Genomic DNA, 20,693 nt, shown 5'->3' with positions numbered 1-20,693 from the left:
CATATGCACAGCTCTGTGAAGAGCGCATCTTTATCTTTCCAGACCCACATTGTGATTCAGGAACTTTGGGTGAATGTAATAGTCATAATAGCTGCCATTTATGTGTCAGTCGTTGTGTGAGTTAGAATATTATTTAATTTTTTATAGTAATTCGGGAAGGTAGCATTTACTATTCACGTTTTGTAGATGAGAAACGGGACTTAGAGATGTTAAGAAACTTGCCCAAGGTTTCATATGGTGGTTATCAGGTTTTCAGGTTCCTTTGCAGTAAGTCTTAGCCCTTGTGCTCCTGCATGTGGGTCATGCTTTCATAGCGAGGAGAGTCGTGCTGCCTGCTGCACTGCCCGCGGACCTTCCCTCAGTGCTGTGCTTCCTTTCTGTGCTGTCAGCCACGTGTCGACCACGATGCGTGTATTCAGCGTGTATGTGTCGCCCATGCTGACTTGCGTTACCACTGTATCTGCAGAGCTCTGCAGGTAGTTGCCAATCAGGGGTCCGTGGCTCATACTGAGGAAAGAATGTGGTTTTAGCAAATACTTGTAAAAATAGGGAAATCGGTCCATTCCTGTCCCTAGAAGTAGGGAGACACTTTTCCTGTGGTTTTTACATTCAGAGTAAGGAGAAGAGGAGATTTTTTTTCTTTCTACCTGTTTTGGCATATCATAGATATTTTTTTTGGGAGGTGGCAAGTAGGGTGTTGGGAATTGGGATGGTAAGGAAGCATTTTAGATTTTTGTCTACTCATGAATTCTAAGTGGCTTATCAAAATATGCAAACTTTTCAGCATTTCTTCTTTGATTAACTGTATATTAAAAAGGATAGATGTCTCATTAAAAAGAACAAAAATTTGCCACTTGCAGCAACGTGGATGGACTTGGAGGGCATTATGCTAAGTGAAATAAGTCAGACAAAGAAAGACAGATACTGTATGTTATCACTTATATGTGGAACCTGAAAAAATACAACAAACTAGTGAATATAACAACAACAAAAAAGCCTCACTGAAATAGAGAACAAACTAGTGATTACCACTGGGGAGAGGGATTGGGGAGGGGCAGTATAGGGGTAGGGGAGTAAGAGGTACAAACTATTAATAAAATAAGCTACAAGGATATATTGTACAACATGAGGAATATAGCCAATGCTTTATAATAACTGTAAATGAAGTATAACCTTTAAAAATTGTGAATCAGGGTTTTCCTGGTGGCGCAGTGGTTAAGAATCCGCCTGCGAATACAGGGGACACGGGTTTGAGCCCTGGTCCGGGAAGATCTCACATGCGGCGGAGCAACTAAGCCTGTGCGCCACAACTACTGAGTCTAGGGCTCTACAGCCCGTGAGCCACAACTACTGAAGCCCGCGCGCCTAGAGCCCATGCTCCGCAACAAGAGAAGCCTGCGCACTGCAATGACGAGTAGCCCCTGCTCGCCGCAACTAGAGAAAGCCCACGTGCAGCAATAAAGACCCAACACAGCCAAAAATAAAATAAATTAAAAAAAAATTGTGAATCACTATATTGTAACCTGTAACTTATGTAATATTGTACAGCAACTATACTTCAGTTTAAAAAAAAAGGGTGTCTCAGTAAAAATTTCAATTGAAAAAATGGCCAAAAGGTTTGATTAGGCATTTCATCCCTTTCATATGGATAAGAATAAGCACACAGAAAGATGCTCAGCATCATTAATCATTGGGGAAATTCAGATGACAACCACATTGAGATACCATTGCAATCCTATTAGAATGGCTAGCATTAAAACAAAATAAGACAGCACAAGGTGACAGTGCCCAGTGACAAAGATGTGAAGCAGTTAGAACTCTTGCTTTGCTGGTGGGAATGCAAAGTGTTATAACCACTTTGGAAAACAATTTGGCAGTTTCTTATGAAGTTGAATATATACTTATCATACAATCCAGTAATCCTACTTGGAGGTATTTACCCAAGGGAAATGAAAATTTATGTCCATGTATATGAATGTTTATAGCAGCTTTATTCATAATCACTTAAAATGGAAAACAACTCAAATGCCCAACAGCTGGTAAATGGATGAGCAGCAGGTTGTGGTCCGCCCCTACGGTGGAATCCTGTTCAGCAATAGGAAGGAATTAACTACTGGCATAGGCAGCAAAATGGGTGAGTCGCCAAAGCATTTTACCAAGTGAAAACACAAAACGCTAATACAACTGTGATTCCATTTATATAACATTTTGGTAAAGGCAGAGCTCTGAGAATAGAAATTAGGTGAGTGGTTGCCTAGGGCTGAGGGTGGGAGAGACCTGTGTACAGAAGGGCATGAGAGCACCTATCGGAGTGATGGAAAGAGGCCGTATCTTCCATGGCCATACAACTGAGTATGTTTGTCAGAACTCACTGAACTGGAGGTTCTTCTGTATGGAAATCATACACCAAACTTAAAAAAAAAAAAAAAGATAGGTGACTTCTGTGTATATACATACAGATATTGCACACACTTGAGCTCAGCTTTTCTTTCAAGCTGGATTAAATTTTATTTTTCTGGATGAGGTATCATGGAAGTTCAAGTGAAATAGATTTTAGCATAGACACTACCTTGAAGTCCTTGGCTGATTTTTGTATGCTTATTTATTCATGACCTCTAAAGGCTTTATAATGTGGCTTGTCTTCGTATAATACAATTGTATATTACAGATGTCATGTAATTAGCATAAGTAAAAGTTGTTTTAAAAGTTAAATTATTTTAGGATTCCTTCCATGTTGTTCAAGCTCTTGTAGCTCTGGAGAAAATAGTTTTACCAGCTTTGAAAATTAATAAGAACTGTTTTCTCAGATTAATGGGACAAATTTATTTTATTTTTAAAATATTTATTTATCTCTTTATCTATTTGGTTGCACTGGGTCTTAGTTGCAGCAGGCGGGCTCCTTAGCTGTGGCTCACGGGTTTCCTCCTTAGTTGCGTCTTGCTGGCTCCTTAGTTGTGGCATGCGAACTCTTAGTTGTGGCATGCATGTGGGATCCAGCTCCCTGACCAGGGATCGAACCCAGGCCCCCTGCATTGGGAGCACAGAGTCTTAACCACTGCGCCACTAGGGAAGTCCTGGGACAAATTTAATTATGCAGTCTTCAGCTCTTTTGTTTAGTCAGCTATAATTGTAGGGTACAGTTATATTTTACACTGCTAGAAATAACAAGAACGTACACAGAAAATAATACACATTAGCTTTACTGAACTTAAGACTTAATTGTGACTGTAAATACACTTTCTTAAAAGTATGCAAGAGAGTTGCTTGTTATTACTTTGTGGTGCCTTTTGATGTCCTCCAGAGCTGTTATTTAGCACTTTTTCCCAATAGGCCCTTGCTCAGGAAAGGCTTGTATAGGGCAGGGAGGGAAATTAAAGTGGAAAGTTGTGTGTGTATATGTGTGTTTTAATTTTTATTTAAAAATAAAAGTTTGTTTGACTTTAGAAAATAAGAAGACCGCTATTTTAAATGATGAGCTCTTCATAATTTTATGATGGGAGGATACTCCACTGTGTGGTTATAATAGAATCAGTGATAAAATGAGGCTGGTTTTTGTTCCTTTATTGCACGTGCCCCTCTGTGTTTGAGACCCACCTTACTCTCCCCTAGAGATGTAAACCACTGGGTGCCCAGACCTGCTCACCGCAGCCCCTGCCTGCCGCCCTTTGTATGGTGAGCACACACCAGAGATCTGCTAGTAGCCTCCTTGATAGCGTATTGCGGGACAGAAGAGAGATTGGAATTGTTCTGCTTACGTTTTGTTGTCTGGCTCCATCCCTGTGTTTTTCTCTGGAATCTGCACTAACTTAACCCTGGTTCTGAAGGCTGGGAACAGGGCTGGGATGCTTCTTACAGTTAACGGTGTTTCTGGGTGCTGTCAGTGGTCCGTTTGTGTGGACGCGGGAGGGCGGTTTGCCAGGTGCTCCCTCTGGTTGGGATCACGTGTTGTTGCTGCACCACACCTGTGGAGTGTGACGGCCGTGTACAGTGTCTTCTAAGAGGTTTCAGTGTGACTCACTGTTCAATTGAAAGGTTATTGTATATGCAGAAGAGAAAAAAAGTAGTGGAGTGTACACTTAAAAAATATGTAACCATATTTATTATATTTTTCAAAAGGATACTTAACAGATCTTCTTAAACAAAATGTACTAAAAGATATTAAACTCAGCTATAGCTTTTCTGGGTGACTTGGGATCTGCAGTATGAACACTTGTCGATTTCAGTATGCAATAACACAACTTTTGCCTTTTTCATCAATATCATACCACTAGGTTGGTGCCTCTGAAAGCACCTCCAGCACCCTTTCTAGTTTGCTGCTCCTTGTTTTGTTTTTTGTTTTTTAAGTTTTTTAAAATTGAAGTATAGTTGCTTTACAGTGTTTCAGGTGTATAGCATGTTTTGTTTTTTTTAATGAAAAAATCATTTTCTTTTATGGAAAAGCTGTAAGATGTAGTATAGGGAACTCCCAAATACTGTACTTCACCTAGATTCACTGAATGTTAAATTAACATTTTGTTACATTTGCCTGCATACCTTCCCTACCCCGTCCCCGTTTTCCTCTTCTCTCCCTCCCCATCCCTCCCTGCCCTCTCTCTCTGTCCCTCCATATATATACGTGCACATACACACACATATATTTACTTTTTTTTTTGAAGAGGTTTCTCCACAATGCTATCCTTTTTTTAAAAATTAATTAATTAATTAATTTTATTTTTGGCTGCGTTGGGTCTTCATTGCTGCGCACAGGCTTTCTCTAGTTGTAGCGAGCAGGGGCTACTCTTCGTTGCGGTGCGCAGGCTTCTCATTGCAGTGGCCTCTCCCGTTGCCGAGCACGGGCTCTAGGTGTGCGGGCTTCAGTAGTTGTGGCACTCGGGCTCAGTAGTTGTGGCTCGTGGGCTCTAGAGCACAGGCTCAGCAGTTGTGGTGCACGGGCTTATCTGCTGTGCTGCATGTGGGATCTTCCCAGACCAGGGCTCGAACCTGTGCCCCCTGCATTGGCAGGCGGATTCTTAACCACTGCACCACCAGGAAAGTCCCCGTATATTTACTTTTTACCAAGGCCTTTGAGAGTAGGTTGCAGCTATCACGCCCTTTATCCCCGTAAATACTTCGGTGAGTATGTGCTAAGAACAATATGACCATGATATAATTCATATAATTATCAAATTTACAAAATTTAACATTGCCTTTGCAACCCAAACACTTATCAAAATGTAGACCATTGTCGTTTTATTGTTGAACCCAAGTTCGTGTGCCCAACTCACTGTGAGGCCAAACAAACCAAAACGTTGGAATTTGAAGAACAGAATGGTGTATTGCAGGACCAAGCAAGGAGACCAGGTGGCTCGTGCTTAAAAGACCTGAACTCTCCGATGGTTCTTGGGGAAGAGTTTTTATAGGTAAAATTCGGGGGAAGGGCTGCAGGGTGTGTAACCATACTCTGATTGGTTGGTGGGGAGGTAATAGGGTGGTGTTCAAGGAATCTCAATCATCAGTCTTACGCTTCCAACTGGTCTCGGGTCCATGTGCTTCTGCTCAGCCTGAAGTTAACATCCTCTACCTGGGTGGGGCCCTTAGTTCCTGTAGAAGCAGTCAGAGATCTGTATCAGATTGTTAGGTATAGCTCTTGAGGAGGAACCAGGATCCTGGTTTATCGCTGCATTATTATTTCTTTCTTTTTTTTTTAATATATAAATTTATTTATTTTTGACTGCATTGGGTTTTCGTTTCTGTGCGCGGGCTTTCTCTAGTTGCGGTGAGCAGGGGCTACTCTTCGTTGTGGTGCGTGGGTTTCTCATTACGGTGGCTTCTCTTGTTGCCGAGCACGGGCTCTAGGCGCGCGGGCTTCAGTAGTTGTGGCATGCGGGCTCTGTAGTTGTGGCGCAAGGGCTCAGTTGCTCTGCGGAAATGTGGGGATCTTCCTGGACCAGGTATCGAACCCGTGTCTCCTGCATTGGCAGGTGGATTCTTAACCACTGCGCCACCAGGAAAACCCCTGCACTATTATTTCTTGACTGCTCTTCCTTTCTTTCTGTATTCCCTCACTCTAATTAGTAACTGTTTGAATCTGCCCTTTGGAACTCAGGGAAGGTCTAGGAGGCTGAAACCTTTTTCTTGCAAACGAGAAATGGAGGGCCCAGAAAGTTCCTTCGTGCTCACAGTCTCTGTCCCAGCACCTCCCCTGCCTGCCCAGCCCGAGATAACTCCTGTTGTTCTTCACCTCAGATCAGTTTTGCCTGTTGTAGGATTTCATGTCAACAGAATTGTACAGTATGAATGACTGTGTAAGGCATTTTTTAGCACAGTATAGTTGAGATTCATCTATGTTGTTGTGTAATTGGTTCCTTTTTATTGCTGAGTAGTATTTCATTGTATGAGTCTATCATATCTTGTCTATCCATTCTTTCTTGGTAAACACCTTCATTTTTGAAGAAATTTTTGCTGGGTGTAGAGTTCTAGGTTGACGGTGTTTACTTTCAGCTTGCTGATGAACGTGTTGTCCCTTCGTCCTCTGGCTCTTTGTGCAGAATTCTGAAACTTATTTTCTACAACTTTTTCATCTCTGATACTCTGCCTTGCAAATGTCAGCTTGACTCAGCTTCCCAAAACTTGAAATTTTCTCTCCTCAACTTACTGAAGCTGCAGTGCTCTGCTTCGATTCCCCTTACTGTACTGTTGTCCAGGGTTGCCTTCAGCCAGACAGAGGGGACAGTGGGGATCACAGGCCTGCCATGCCCGTTGTCTCAAGATCTGAAAAAAGTTGTTTCCTGGATTGTGTCCATTTTTCTATTTGTTTACCATGGGAGGACATTTTCCGTACTAGTTACCCCTTCCTGGCTGAAGTGGACATCCCTAGGTCAGTGCTTTTTAATGGCACACAGCTCATGTGCTGTACTTCTAAATTTTCTGGAAAATAATACGATAAAATTGTACTTGTTTTAATATTAAATTAGCTACTGATTTTACTACCTACAAAATCTCAAGTAATTTCCATTTTGACAGAGAGAAGCCTTTCTTTTGGCAAAACTTTCATTTTATTTTGTTATTATACTGATGTAAGATATTTGGTTTATTCTGCATTGTGTTTAATGCAAAGTAGCATTTCTTGGCTGCCTTACCAAATGCTGTGTTGTTTGTCATAAGCACAACTGTTAATCCCCACTCCTTCAAGCAGAGGTCGTTTTCTTCCAGTCACTTGCCCACAGTCAGCGATGGGTGGTGAAGTGAGCAGTGGGCGAAGCTGGGACTGGTGAGTGAGCGGGAGTAGAAGGGAGATGCTCGAGGGCTGATTTGTTGGTCAGCACACTGCCGCGCGCCCGCTGTGACCCAGCCCTCTGCTCTGCACTGCTGAAGGTCAGTTTTTCCCTCTGATCTTGCAGATGATTGGTTGGAGATTTGGAATCATTTTTGGCTCTTCTTCTAGTTTTTGTTGTACATTTTAGTAACTCAGTCTCTCCCTTTACAAAATATTTTTGTTAATTTGTGAAATTGAGATTAATAGTACAGTGTATTTCTTTTTTTAAAAATAAATTTATTTATTTATTTTTGGCTGCTTCGGTTCTTCGTTGCTGCGCGCGGGCTTTCTCTAGTTGCGGCGAGTGGGGGCTACTCTTTGTTGCGATGCGCGGGCTTCTCATTGCAGTGGCTTCTCTTGTTGCACAGCACGGGCCCTAGGACTGCGGGCTTCAGTAGTTGCGGCACATGGGCTCAGTAGTTGTGGTGCATGGGCTTAGATGCTCTGCAGCATGTGGGATCTTCCCGGATCAGTGCTCGAACCCATGTCCCCTGCATTGGCAGGTGGAACTCTTAACCACTGAGCCACCAGGGAAGTCCCAGTGTAAGTATTAAAATAATTTTTCTTTATGTAAGCCTTTGTGAAGTGACATATCATGAAATGAAGAAATGTGTACATACTACATAGTTTCTCTCTACTAGTGACAGCTGCTTTGAAATACAAGAGCCTGGTAGAATGATGGTGTTTGGGTGTATGTATGACATATGCTCATAACCTCTGTATGACATAGGTTAGGACATATCCTAGAACGAGGGGTGAATGTGACTTAAAGGCACCATGGCCAGACTATTTCCTTTTTTTTTTTTTAATTTTTAAATTTTATTAATTTTTTTATGCAGCAGGTTCTTATTAGTTATCTGTTTTATACATATTAGTGTATATATGTCCATCCCAATCTCCCAATTCATCCCACCCCCACCCCCCACCCCCCCGCTTTCCCCCCTTGGTGTCCATACATTTGTTCTCTACATCTGTGTCTCTATTTCTGCCCTGCAAACTGGTTCATCTGTACCATTTTTCTAGGTTCCACATATATGTGTTAATATATGATATTTGTTTTTCTCTTTCTGACTTATTTCACTCTGTATGACAGTCTCTAGATCCATCCACATCTGTAGAAATGACCCAATTTCGTTGCTTTTTATGGCTGAGTAATATTCCATTGTATATATGTACCACATCTTCTGTATCCATTCATCTGTCAATGGGCATTTAGGTTGCTTCCATGACCTGGCTATTGTAAATAGTGCTGCAATGAACACTGGGGTGCATGTGTCTTTTTGAATTAACGGTTTTCTCTGGGTATATGCCCAGTAGTGGGATTGCTGGGTCATATGTTAATTCTGTTTTTAGTTTTCTAAGGAACCTCCATGCTGTTCTCCATAGTGGCTGTATCAATTTACATTCCCACCAACAGTGCAAGAGGGTTCCCTTTTCTCCACACCCTCTCCAGTATTTGCTGTTTGTAGATTTTCTGATGATGCCCATTCAAACTGGTGTGAGGTGATACCTCATTGCCATTTTGATTTGCATTTCTCTAATAATTAGTGATGTTGAGCAGCTTTTCATGTGCTTTTTGGCCATCTGTATGTCTTCTTCGGAGAAATGTCTATTTAGGTCTTTTGCCCATTTTTTGATTGGGTTGTTTGTTTTTTTAATATTGAGCTGTATGAGATGTTTATATATTTTGGAGATTAATCCTCTGTCCATTGATTCGTTTGCAAATATTTTCTCCCATTCTGAGGGTTGTTTTTTCATCTTGTTTGTAGTTTCCTTTGCTTTTCAAAAGCTTTTAAGTTTCATTAGGTCCCATTTGTTTAGTTTTGTTTTTATTTCCATTACTCTAGGAGGTGGATCTAAAAAGATCTTGCTGTGATTTATGTCGAAGAATGTTCTTCCTATGTTTTCCTCTAAGAGTTTTATAGTGTCCAGTCTTACATTTAGGTCTCTAATCTATTTTGAGTTTATTTTTGTGTATGGTGTTAGGGAGTGTTCTAATTTCATTGATTTACATGTAGCTGTCCAGTTTTCCCAGCACCACTTATTGAAGAGACTGTCTTTTCTCCATGGTATATCCTTGCCTCCTTTGTCATAGATTAGTTGACCATAGGTGCATGGGTTTATCTCTGGGCTTTCTATCCTTTTCCATTGATCTATATTTCTGTTTGCCAGTACCATATTGTCTTGATTACTGTAGCTTTGTAGTATAGTCTGAAGTCAGGGAGTCTGATTCCTCCAGCTCCGTTTTTTTCCCTCAAGACTGCTTTGGCTGTTCGGGGTCTTTTGTGTCTCCATACAAATTTTAAGATTTTTTGTTCTAGTTCTGTAAAAAATGCCATTGGTAATTTGATAGGGATTGCATTGAATCTGTAGATTGCTTTGGATAGTATAGGCATTTTCACAATATTTATTCTTCCTATCCAAGAACATGGTATATCCCTCTATCTGTTTGTATCATCTTTAATTTATTTCACTAGTGTCTTATAGTTTTCTGCATACAGGTCTTCTGTCTCCCTAGGTAGCTTTATCCCTAGGTATCTTATTCTTTTTGTTGCAATGGTAAATGGGAGTGTTTCCTTAATTTCTGTTTCAGATTTTTCATCAGGAATGCAAGAGATCTGTATAGGAATGCAAGAGATTTCTGTGCATTAATTTTGTATTCTGCAACTTTACCAAATTCATCGATTAGCTCTAGTAGTTTTCTGGTGGCATCTTTAGGATTTTCTATGGACAGTATCATGTCATCCGCAAAGAGTGACAGTTTTACTTCTTTTCCAATTTGTATTCCTGTTATTTCTTTTTCTTCTCTGATTGCTGTGGCTAGGACTTCCAAAACTATGTTGAATAATAGTGGCAAGAGTGGACATCCTTGTCTTATTCCTGATCTTAGAGGAAATACTTTCAGTTTTTCACCATTGAGAATGATGTTTGCTGTGGGTTTGTCGTATATGGCCGTTATTATGTTGAGGTAGGTTCCCTCTGTGCCCACTTTCTGGAGAGTTTTTATCATAAATTGGTGTTGAAGTTTTTCAAAAGCTTTTTCTGCATCTCTTGAGATGATCATATGGTTTTTATTCTTCAGTTAATATGGTGTATCACATTGATTGATTTGCGTATATTGAAGAATCCTTGCATCCCTGGGATAAATCCCACTTGATCATGGTGTATGATCCTTTTAATGTGTTGTTGAATTCTGTCTGCTAGTATTTTATTGAGGATTTTTGCATCTATATTCATCAGTGATATTGGTCTGTAATTTTCTTTTTTTGTAGTATCTTTGTCTGGTTTTGGTATCAGAGTGATGGTGGCCTCATAGAATGAGTTTGGGAGTGTTCCTCTGCCATTTTTTGGAAGAGTTTGAGAAGGATGGGTGTTAGCTCTTCTCTAAATGTTTGATAGAATTCACCTGTGAAGCCATCTGGTCCTGGACTTTTGTTTGTTGGAAGATTTTTAATCACAGTTTGAATTTCATTACTTGTGTGATTGGTCTGTTCATATTTTCTGTTTCTTCCTGGTTCAGTCTTGGGAGGTTATACCTTTCTAAGAATTTGTCCATTTCTTCCAGGTTGTCCATTTTATTGGCATAGAGTTGCTTGTAGTAGTCTCTTAGGATGCTTTGCATTTCTGCGGTGTCTGTTGTAACTTCTTTTTCTTTTTTCTTTTTTTTTTTTAAGTGACTTTGTGTTTTGAATTTTATTTTTTTTTATACAGCAGGTTCTTATTAGTTATCCATTTTATACATACTAGTGTATATATGTCAATCCCAAACTCCCATTCATCACACCCCCACCCCGCCATCCTTTTTTGTTTCTATTTTTATTTTATTTTTATTTTTTAATTTTTTTTAAATTAATTAATTATTTTATTTATTTATTTATTTTTGGCTGTGTTGGGTCTTCGTTTCTGTGCGAGGGCTTTCTCTAGTTGCGGCAAGCGGGGACTACTCTTCATCGCGGTGCACGAGCCTCTCACTATCATGGCCTCTCTTGTTGCGGAGCACAGGCTCCAGACGTGCAGGCTCAGTAGTTGTGGCTCACGGGCCTAGTTGCTCAGCAGTATGTGGGATCTTCCCAGACCAGGGCTCAAACCTGTGTCCCCTGCATTGGTAGGCAGATTCTCAACCACTGCGCCACCAGGGAAGCCCCTCTAATTTTATTGATTTGATTGAGTCCTCTCCCTCTTTTTCTTGATGAGTCTGGCTAATGGTTTATCAATTTTGTTTATCTTAAAGAACCAGCTTGTAGTTTTATTGATCTTTGCTATTGTTTTCTTTGTTTCTATTTCATTTATTTCTGCTCTGATCTTTATGATTTCTTTCCTTCTACTAACTTTGGGTTTTGTTTGTTCTTCTTTCTCTGGTTCCTTTAGGTGTAAGGTTAGATTGTTTATTTGAGATTTTTCTTGTTTCTCGAGGTAGGCTTGTATTGCTATAAACTTCCCTCTTAGAACTGCTTTTGCTGCATCCCATAGGTTTTGGATCATCGTGTTTTCGTTGTAATTTGTCTCTAGGTATTTTTTGATTTCCTCTTTGATTTCTTCAGTGATCTCTTGGTTATTTAGTAACGTATTGTTTAGCCTCCATGTGTTTGTGTTTTTTACGTTTTTTTCCCTGTAATTGATTTCTAATCTCATAGTGTTGTGGTCAGAAAAGATGCTTGATATGATTTCAGTTTTCTTAAATTTACTGAAGCTTGATTTGTGACCCAAGATGTGATCTATCCTGGAGAATGTTCCATGTGCACTTGAGAAGAAAGTGTAATATGCTGTTTTTGGATGGAATGTCCTATAAATATCAATTAAATCTGTCTGGTCTATTGTGTCATTTAAAGCTTGTGTTTCCTTGTTAATTTTCTGTTTGGATGATCTGTCCATTGGTGTAAGTGAGGTGTTAAAGTCCCCCACTATTATTGTGTTACTGTCGATTTCCTCTTTTATAGCTGTTAGCAGTTGCCTTATGTATTGAGGTGCTCCTATGTTGGGTGCATATATATTTATAATTGTTATATCTTCTCCTTGGATCGATCCCTTGATCATTATGTAGTGTCCTTCCATGTCTCTTGTAACATTCTTTATTTTAAAGTCTATTTTGGGCTTCCCTGGTGGCGCAGTGGTTGAGAATCTGCCTGCCAATGCAGGGGACATGGGTTCGAGCCCTGGTCTGGGAAGATCCCACATGCCGCGGAGCGGCTGGGCCCGTGAGCCACAATTACTGAGCCTGCGCGTCTGCAGCCTGTGCTCCGCAACAGGAGAGCCTGCGATAGTGAGAGGCCCGCGCACCGCGATGAAGAGTGGCCCCCACTTGCCACAACTAGAGAAAGCCCTCGCACAGAAACGAAGACCCAACACAGCCATAAATAAATAAATAAATAAATAAAAATTAAAGTCTATTTTATCTAAGTATTGCTACTCCAGCTTTCTTTTGATTTCCATTTGCATGGAATATCTTTTTCCATCCCCTCCCTTTCAGTCTGTATGTGTCCCTAGGTCTGAAGTGGGTCTCTTGTAGACAGCATATATATGGGTCTTGTTTTTGTATCCATTCAGCGAGCCTGTGTCTTTTGGTTGGAGCATTTAATCCATTTACGTTTAAGGTAATTATCGATATATATGTTCCTGTTACCATTTTCTTAATTGTTATGGGTTTGTTTTTGTAGGTCCTTTTCTTCTCTTGTGTTTCTCACTTAGAGAAGTTCCTTTAGCATTTGTTGTAGAGCTGGTTTGGTGGTGTTGAATTCTCTTAGCTTTTGCTTGTCTGTAAAGCTTTTGATTTCTCTGTCGAATCTGAATGAGATCCTTGCTGGGTAGAGTAATCTTGGTTGTAGGTTCTTCCCTTTCATCACTTTAAATATATCATGCCACTGCTTTCTGGCTTGTAGAGTTTCTGCTGAGAAAGCAGCTGTTAACCATATGGGAGTTCCCTTGTATGTTATTTGTCGTTTTCTCTTGTTGCTTTCAATAATTTTTCTTTGTCTTTAATTTTTATCAGTGTGATTACTATGTGTCTCAGCGTGTTTCTCCTTGGCTTTATCCTGTGTGGGACTCTCTGCACTTCCTGGACTTGGGTGGCTATTTCCTTTCCCACATTAGGGACGTTTTCAAGTATAATCTCTTCAAATATTTTCTCTGGTCCTTTCTCTCTCTCTTCTCCTTCTGGGACCCCTATAATGCGAATGTTGTTGCGTTTAATGTTGTCCCAGGAGTCTCTTAGGCTGTCTTCATTCCTTTTCATTCTTTTTTCTTTGTTCTGTTCTGCGGCAGTGAATTCCACCATTCTGTCTTCCAGGTCACTTATCCGTTCTTCTGCCTCAGTTATTCTGCTATTGATTCCTTCTAGTGTATTTTTCATTTCAGTTATTGTATTGTTCATCTTTGTTTGTTTGTTCTTTAATTCTTCTAGGTGTTTGTTCTTCAGTTCTTCTAGGTCTTTGTTAAACATTTCTTGCATCTTCTCGATATTTGCCTCCATTCTTTTTCCGAGGTCCTGGATCATCTTCACTATCATTATTCTGAATTCTTTTTCTGGGAGGTTTCCTATCTCCACTTCATTTAGTTGTTTTTCTGGGGTTTTATCTTGTTCCTTCATGTGGTACATAGTCCTCTGCCTTTTCATCTTGTCTATCTTTCTGTGAATGTGGTTTGTGTTCCACAGGCTGCAGGATTGTAGTTCTTCTTGCTTCTGCTGTCTGTCCTCTGGTGGATGAGGCTATCTAAGAGGCTTGTGCAAGTTTCCTGATCGGAGGGACTGGTGGTGGGTAGAGCTGGGTGTTGCTCTGGTGGGCAGAGCTCAGTAAAACTTTAATCCGCTTGACTGCTGATGGGTGGGGCTGGGTTCCCTCCCTGTTGATTGTTTGGCCTGAGGCGACCCAGCACTGGAGCCTACCGGGGCTCTTTGGTGGGGCTAATGGCGGACTCCGGGAGGTCTCACGCCAAGGAGTACTTCCCAGAACTTCTGCTGCCAGTGTCCTTGTCCTCACGGTTAGACACAGCCACCCCCCGCCTCTGCAGGAGACCCTCCAACACTAGCAGGTAGGTCTGGTTCAGTCGCCTATGGGGTCACTCCTCCTTCCCCTGGGTCCCTATGTGCACACTACTTTGTGTGTGCCCTCCAAGAGTGGAGTCTCTGTTTCCCCCAGTCCTGTCGAAGTCCTGCAGTCAAATCCCACTAGGCTTCAAAGTCTGATTCTCTAGGAATTCCTCCTCCAGTTGCTGGACCCCCAGATTGGGAAGCCTGACGTGGGCCTCAGAACCTTCACTCCAGTGGGTGGACTCCTGTGGTAAAGGTGTTATCCAGTTTGTGAGTCACCCACCCAGCGGTGGGATTTGATTTTATTGTAATTGCGCCCTTCCTACCATCTCATTTCGGCTTCTCCTTTGTCTTTGGATGTGGGGTCTCTTTTTTGGTGAGTTCCAGTGTCTTCCTGTCAATGATTGTTCAGCAGTTAGTTGTGATTGCGGTGCTCTCGCAAGAGGGAGTCGGCCAGACTATTTCTTAAGACCTAAGTGGGAAAGATTTGGCCATCCTCAAGTGATAGTTTTGTTCTGGACATGCAGTGTTGATGAAGGCTGCCTGTTGTGTTTATGTGGAAACTGTTGATCCTAAATTTACCCTCTTTTGGTGGACTGAGGGCAGATGAGACTTGGTTAGTCTTGGAGCTGAGTTTTCACCGTTCAGGGCTGAACTTTATCGTGTCATACATATGTCAGTAGCAGGGGTGTATTTGAGAAAACTTTGGTCACTTGTGTGCTTAATTTTGTCATAATTTCTGTTACAAATTTCTTGAATGAAAAATTTTGAATTAGTGAATATATAAAAGATTTTTTTAATTATTAAAAATGTATTGACTCTCTTGAGTCTGACTTTTAATCTTTAGAGTAAATCTTTAGATGTAAAGACTTGTATTTATTAGGCACTGAAGAGAATTTTCTGTGTGGTGCATACTTCTGGAAGATTAAAGAAAATGTATCCTCCTTTCTCTTTGCTCCCAAACGCCACCTTTTTCCCCCACCTTACTTTTACTCAGGTAAGAAGATGTGAACAGGGAAAAAGGCGGGGTGTAGCTTTTTATGCAAAATATTCTGATTATGAAAATGGAGTCAGTTCATAAGTGGATTTTAGCTGGAAGAGGAGGATAAAAAGCATGGTCAAATGTTTGCATGGCATTTACACAATAATCATGATGGCTGTTTTTATTCTAGGATATACTGTGGCTGCTGTCGGGAATTCTCCCAAATGGCAGTGCAGAGCAGAGGGTTTCCTTAGCTGCAGTAGCAGACTTCGTGACCGTGCCTTCTTTGTGTCGGCCTGACTCTGTGTAAGGGAGACAAAAAATGGATTTACTGTAGATTGTGATAGATGTACACAGAGAGGAGAGTGTATTTTGTCTCTTAGATAACTGTTAGAATGAGGTGGAGATCAGCTAAGTTTGAGGATATTAAGAATGAGATGGTCCTGAGTATAGTTTTCAAAAGAAGAAGTAATTTCAGTCAACTACCGTATGGAAAGGTCATATTGTAGTAAGTATAGATTGTACCTTTGAGGTCACATGGAAACAGCTGTAAATGTACTTGGTATATTTTGGGACTAGGAATATGTAGTTACATTTTACAGGAAACTCTGCAGCTGGTAATGCTGCTATTTTTGTGTTCTCTTTTTTTCTTGTTAGATTAATTCATATTTCTGTTGTTCACTTAAAGATAATATTTGATTTCCATAAAAAGTTTGGGAAATAAACGTTAGGAAATTCCTGTACTCAAAGGTAGTTCTTAGGTGGTAATTCAAGGATGCCAATAAAAGGAATATGCTTTAAGCCACCTGTAGTTATATCCAGACTGTATATGTATTTATAGCAAAAAATAAACGTATGTTCTCTCATAAATAATTTAAATGCGTTTTATACAGACACATTCATTTCATAACTTTATTTTCAGCAAAATCAGATTTGGAGATATTTAAAGCCACAGCTGAAGGAAATTACAATTTCCCCAGGAAGTAACTATAAAGGTATGCAATAATGATTATAAAAAGAAAATTTAAATACTTTAGAGTATTTTTGCAGATTCTTGGCTCTTCTCCTCCCAATCACATAATGGAAAGTAAAATAAATTTTTGAAAATGTCCAGGGACTTCCCTGCTGGTCCAGTGGTAAAGAATCTGCCTTCTAATGCAGGGGACGTGGGTTCGATCCCTGGTCGGGGAACTAAGATCCCACATGCTGCAGGGCAACTAAGCTCACACGCCACAACTACTGAGCTCGAGTGCCTCAATGAGAGAACCTGCGCTCCGCAACTACAGAGCTCACTTGCCCTGGAGCCTGCGCACCACAACTAGAGAAAAGCCCACGTGCTGCAACGAAGAGCCCGCGTGCAGCAACTAAGACCCGATGCAGCCAAAATATAAATATTTTTAAAAAATGTGCAAATTAGAAATATATATTTTAAGTAACCCCTGTATCGTAGGAGATCCATGTTCCTATATTTTATAATTAGATCTTGTTTTTTTTCCTGGAGTCAGAATTCGAATGTTTTCAGTTGTTCTTGTTAGTTACCTTTTCATCTGTTTTTGATGTTTAGTTTTCTGTTTTTGAATGAACAACTTTATTAGCTAAAGATGCATGCAGAGGTCATATCCCCAAAAAGCAATAGTCCATATAACGGCTTTAATTAACTGAAAGAAGTTTTTCCCTAAAAGATTATGTTTCTGGGAGGTTTTTAAAAAATTTTGTTCTCTTGAATATCTCATGTCTTAATGGACTGAAGAGCTGCAGGTAAAGGCAATTTTTTAGAACTTTTGTGGGATTTAATTTGAAAATTTCATATAGTGTTTAATAGATAGATAGATAGGTACTTTTGTGTTGGGCTTCTTTCACTTAGCATAATGTTTTCAGGTTTCATCCATGTTGTAGCCTGTGTCAGTACCTTTCCTTTTATTGCTGGCAGGAAATATACTACATTTGTGTTTAGGCTTTTAGCCTGCCAGAACCTCTCCTGCTTTCCTGTCCTCCAGCAGCAGTTTTCTGTGGTTGCAGAGCCCGAGGTCTCAGCCTCCTTCTTGTTTGCAGGATTAGCAAATCAATACCAAAGTTCACAGTAGCTGCAGTAGATCAGCTCAGCGTTGTGGTTCCTCACGCTCTGAAGTATTAGCCCCTCTTGTTCTCACTGCCCTAGCAGCTTTCTGATTATTGTATTTTATCCACTTTTACTGTTTTTCTAGAGGAAATGCTGTTCTACTGTCCACTGTTGGATCTGCCTTGGATTCAGAAATCTTAAAAAAAAGGGGAAGGAGGAATCTTTGAATAAGTTAGCTATTTACAAACTCTCCTCTTTTCTGGCTGTCATGCCCTGCCAGCATGGCTTGTGGATTTAAGCCGTTGCCGCTGTTATTCTGGATCTTTGGACTAGAATAAGAAGGGTTTCTGCTGTATCACAGGAGGTGCAAATAGCCATAATCAAGCATGGATTTTGCTCACACATTTTTAGGGCTTGCCTCCTTCATTTAAGGTCAGACATTTATGAATTCAAGAGTTTGCTGGTCCAGTGTAAAAAATGCATTGCAACTGTTTCAAGTAAAATAGATACGCTTTGACAGTTTAGTTACCGTGTTTCTGGTCCTTGAAAAGAAGTGTTAAATCGCTTTATTGTTCTCAGAAGGGAACTTTTAAAATTGCATGATTGTATTTGACATGCCTTGGGCAGAAATGTTTCTAGTCTTACAAACCCCCTAGGTGATATGCCCTGGGTGTGGGGAGCCTTGGGGTTGAGGTGGACAGGGCCAGTGGAGTGGGGATGGGTATGTGTGGGCAGGACTCTGGTGAGGCATGTCTCAGAGACCCCAAAATCTCAGTAATCAAGATAAGTAATAGTGGTTTTTTTGTTTTTTGTTTTTTAATTTTTGGCTGCGTTGGGTCTTTGTTGCTTCACGCGGGCCTTCTCTAGTTGCGGTGAGCGGGGGCTGCTCTTCGTTGCGGTGCGTGGGCTCTAGGTGCGCAGACTTCAGTAGTTGTGGCACGTGGGCCCAGTAGTTGTGGCTCGCGGGCTCAGTAGTTGTGGCTCGCGGGCTCTAGAGTGCAGGCTCAGTAGTTGCAGTGCACGGGCTTAGTTGCTCTGCGACATGTGGGATCTTCCTGGACCAGGGATCCAACCCATGTCCCCTTCATTGGCAGGCGGATCCTTAACCACTGCACCACCAGGGAAGTCCAAGATAAGTAGTAGTTTAATGCAGCATTTTTAAAAGTCAGGATTTAATGCAAAAAATCCCTGATGGATGATACCAAACTTAAATGAAGGCAGGATCATTATTACTCATTTTTCCTTTTGCCCCAGCACTGTTCCTTGTTCTATCTTAACTTCTACTTACTTTGGGTTTAATTTGCTAATGTTTTTCTTATTTCTTAAGGTAAAAACAGAGACAACTCATGTTTTTAGCTTTTAAATATAAGTGCTTAAAGTTAAAAATTCCCTCTACGTACCCAGCACTCTTTTAGCTGTATCCTAAAGATTTCGATGTTCTGTTTTTAATTATCATTCTATTCTGAACATTTTGTCAATTTCTCCTTTGATGTGTTGTTTGACTGGGTGTTATTTAGAAAGGATTGTTTACTTGCTAAATATTGGGAACTGTACTAGACATCAGTTTTTTAAAATAGTTATTTTTTATGTTCATTTACTATTTTGAACTAAAATATACATGGTACAAAATTCAAATGGGTGGGAAATGAATCCTAACTCTCTCTCTATGTGACTCACTGTTCCCACTTGTGTAACCACCCACAGGTCCTCTATGTGTGTACAAGGGGGTGCATGTGCATGAATCTTTCTTTTGCTTTATATCAAAATGTATTCTACATATTCTTCCATACATTTTTTTATTACTTAAAATATATATCTTGAAAATCCTTGCATTTTAAGACTGGGAGTTGCCTTAACTCTTTATAGTACATGTTGCTTTTTTTCATTAAGGAGTATTTTCCAGTATGAATGAAAAATTTTCAGCAAACACAATTTTTTAATGCTTGTATAGTGACTCATTTTGACGTTCCAAACTTTATTTGCTCATTTCCCTTCTTTTGAGCATGTTCCCACTTTTTCAGTGTTGCAGATAAACCTATGAATCATTTAAGCCTCAAACTGTACAGGAGATTTACTGGGGGTTTCTTAGACCAGTCTACCAGGAGCCGGAACTGTGGGTGCTGGGACTTATGCGCTTGTCCTCTGTGAGCTCTGAGCTCCTCAGCGGCCTGGGCTCTGTCCCAGTTATTTTTGGATCCCTGGTGTTTAAGTCATTGCGCCAGCACAGAAGATGCAGAGTAATGCGCTGATAATGCTGTACTCTCAAAGCCCTTTGTGTTGTGAGATTTAATTGTCCTAACAACTGTGAACAGTAGATGCCATTTTAAACTTCATTTAATTGATGAGAAAACCAAGTCAGAGAGAGGACAACATTGGGCTTTCAGGCTTAAGGGGGTGGAAAAGATGAAATGATTTGGGCTTTGGAGTCACATGTGACTTTGACTTTTACAAAGTCTGATCTTACCCCAAGTCCTTTACCTCTCTAAGCCTGTTTCCTTTTTCTTGAAAATGGTGATATTAGTAATTATCTCGAAGTTTATTAGGGGATTAATTTTTTTAAGCCACATAAAGCCCCCTTGTCCAATGCTGGACCAGTATCAGCAGTGCCGGACCAGTATCCAGCCTAGTCGAGGACCGGTTGTTGGCTCTCTTTTTCCTGCCTCTTGCACTTTGAGCTCGTTCTAATGTCTCAAGACTTTCCCCCTTGTCTGTAAAAGTGACATAATTGTATCATATTTGCAGTTTCGCTGTAAAATATAAGTGAGATTCACTCTTTTAAAGTGGTTTTAACATTTTAAAAAGTTTTTTATTGGGATAGACAAAAAACACAGAACATAAAATTTACCATCTTACCTATTTTTAAGTGTGTAGGTCAGTGGTGTTAAGTGTATTCACATCATTGTGAAACAGATCTCTAGGGCTTATCTTGCAAATCAGAAGCTCTGTATCCCCTTTTCCCTTCTCCCCAGCTTCTGGTAGCCACTGTTCTACTTTCTGTTCCTGCGAGCTTTACTACTTTAGATGCCTCAAGTAAGTGGAATCATACGGTATTTGTGCCTATTTCACATGTGACAGGCTTTCCTTCCTTTCAAAGGCTGAATAATATTCCACTGTAACATACACCACATTTTATTTATCCTTTCAACCATTCCACTATTGTGAATAATTGCTGTGAACATAGGTGTGCAAATCTCTTCAAGACCCTGCTTTCAGTTCTTTTGGGTGTGGAATTCCCGAAGTGGAATTGCCAGATCATATGGTAGTTCTATTTTTGATTTTTTTGAGGAACCTCCATACTCTTTTCTGTAGCAGTTGCACCATTTTACTTTCCCAC

At 40.4% G+C, this 20,693-nt stretch overlaps 1 protein-coding gene and 1 long non-coding RNA gene across 10 annotated transcripts in view; one reads left to right on the top strand and one right to left on the bottom strand.

Moving 5' to 3' along the window:
* The window catches only part of LOC309646997, a 404,605-nt gene that overhangs the window by 2,865 nt on the left and 381,047 nt on the right, over positions 1–20,693 (bottom strand). The gene's annotated exons all lie outside the window — the stretch shown is intronic.
* Positions 1–20,693, top strand: part of PTK2 (protein tyrosine kinase 2) — a 254,441-nt gene that overhangs the window by 35,294 nt on the left and 198,454 nt on the right. The window contains exon 1 of one of the 9 annotated variants that reach the window (XM_082433787.1): positions 16,275–16,295. The exons of the other annotated variants lie outside the window; for them this stretch is intronic. The gene's annotated coding sequence lies outside the window, so the exon portion shown is untranslated. Of the gene's footprint in view, positions 1–16,274; positions 16,296–20,693 lie in introns of those variants that run through there. 9 annotated transcript variants of the gene reach the window in all.

This window comes from Balaenoptera physalus (assembly GCF_965194825.1).
Source record: "Balaenoptera physalus genome assembly, chromosome: 17".
NCBI lineage: Eukaryota > Metazoa > Chordata > Mammalia > Artiodactyla > Balaenopteridae > Balaenoptera > Balaenoptera physalus.
This window is presented reverse-complemented; position numbering and strand designations above follow the sequence as displayed.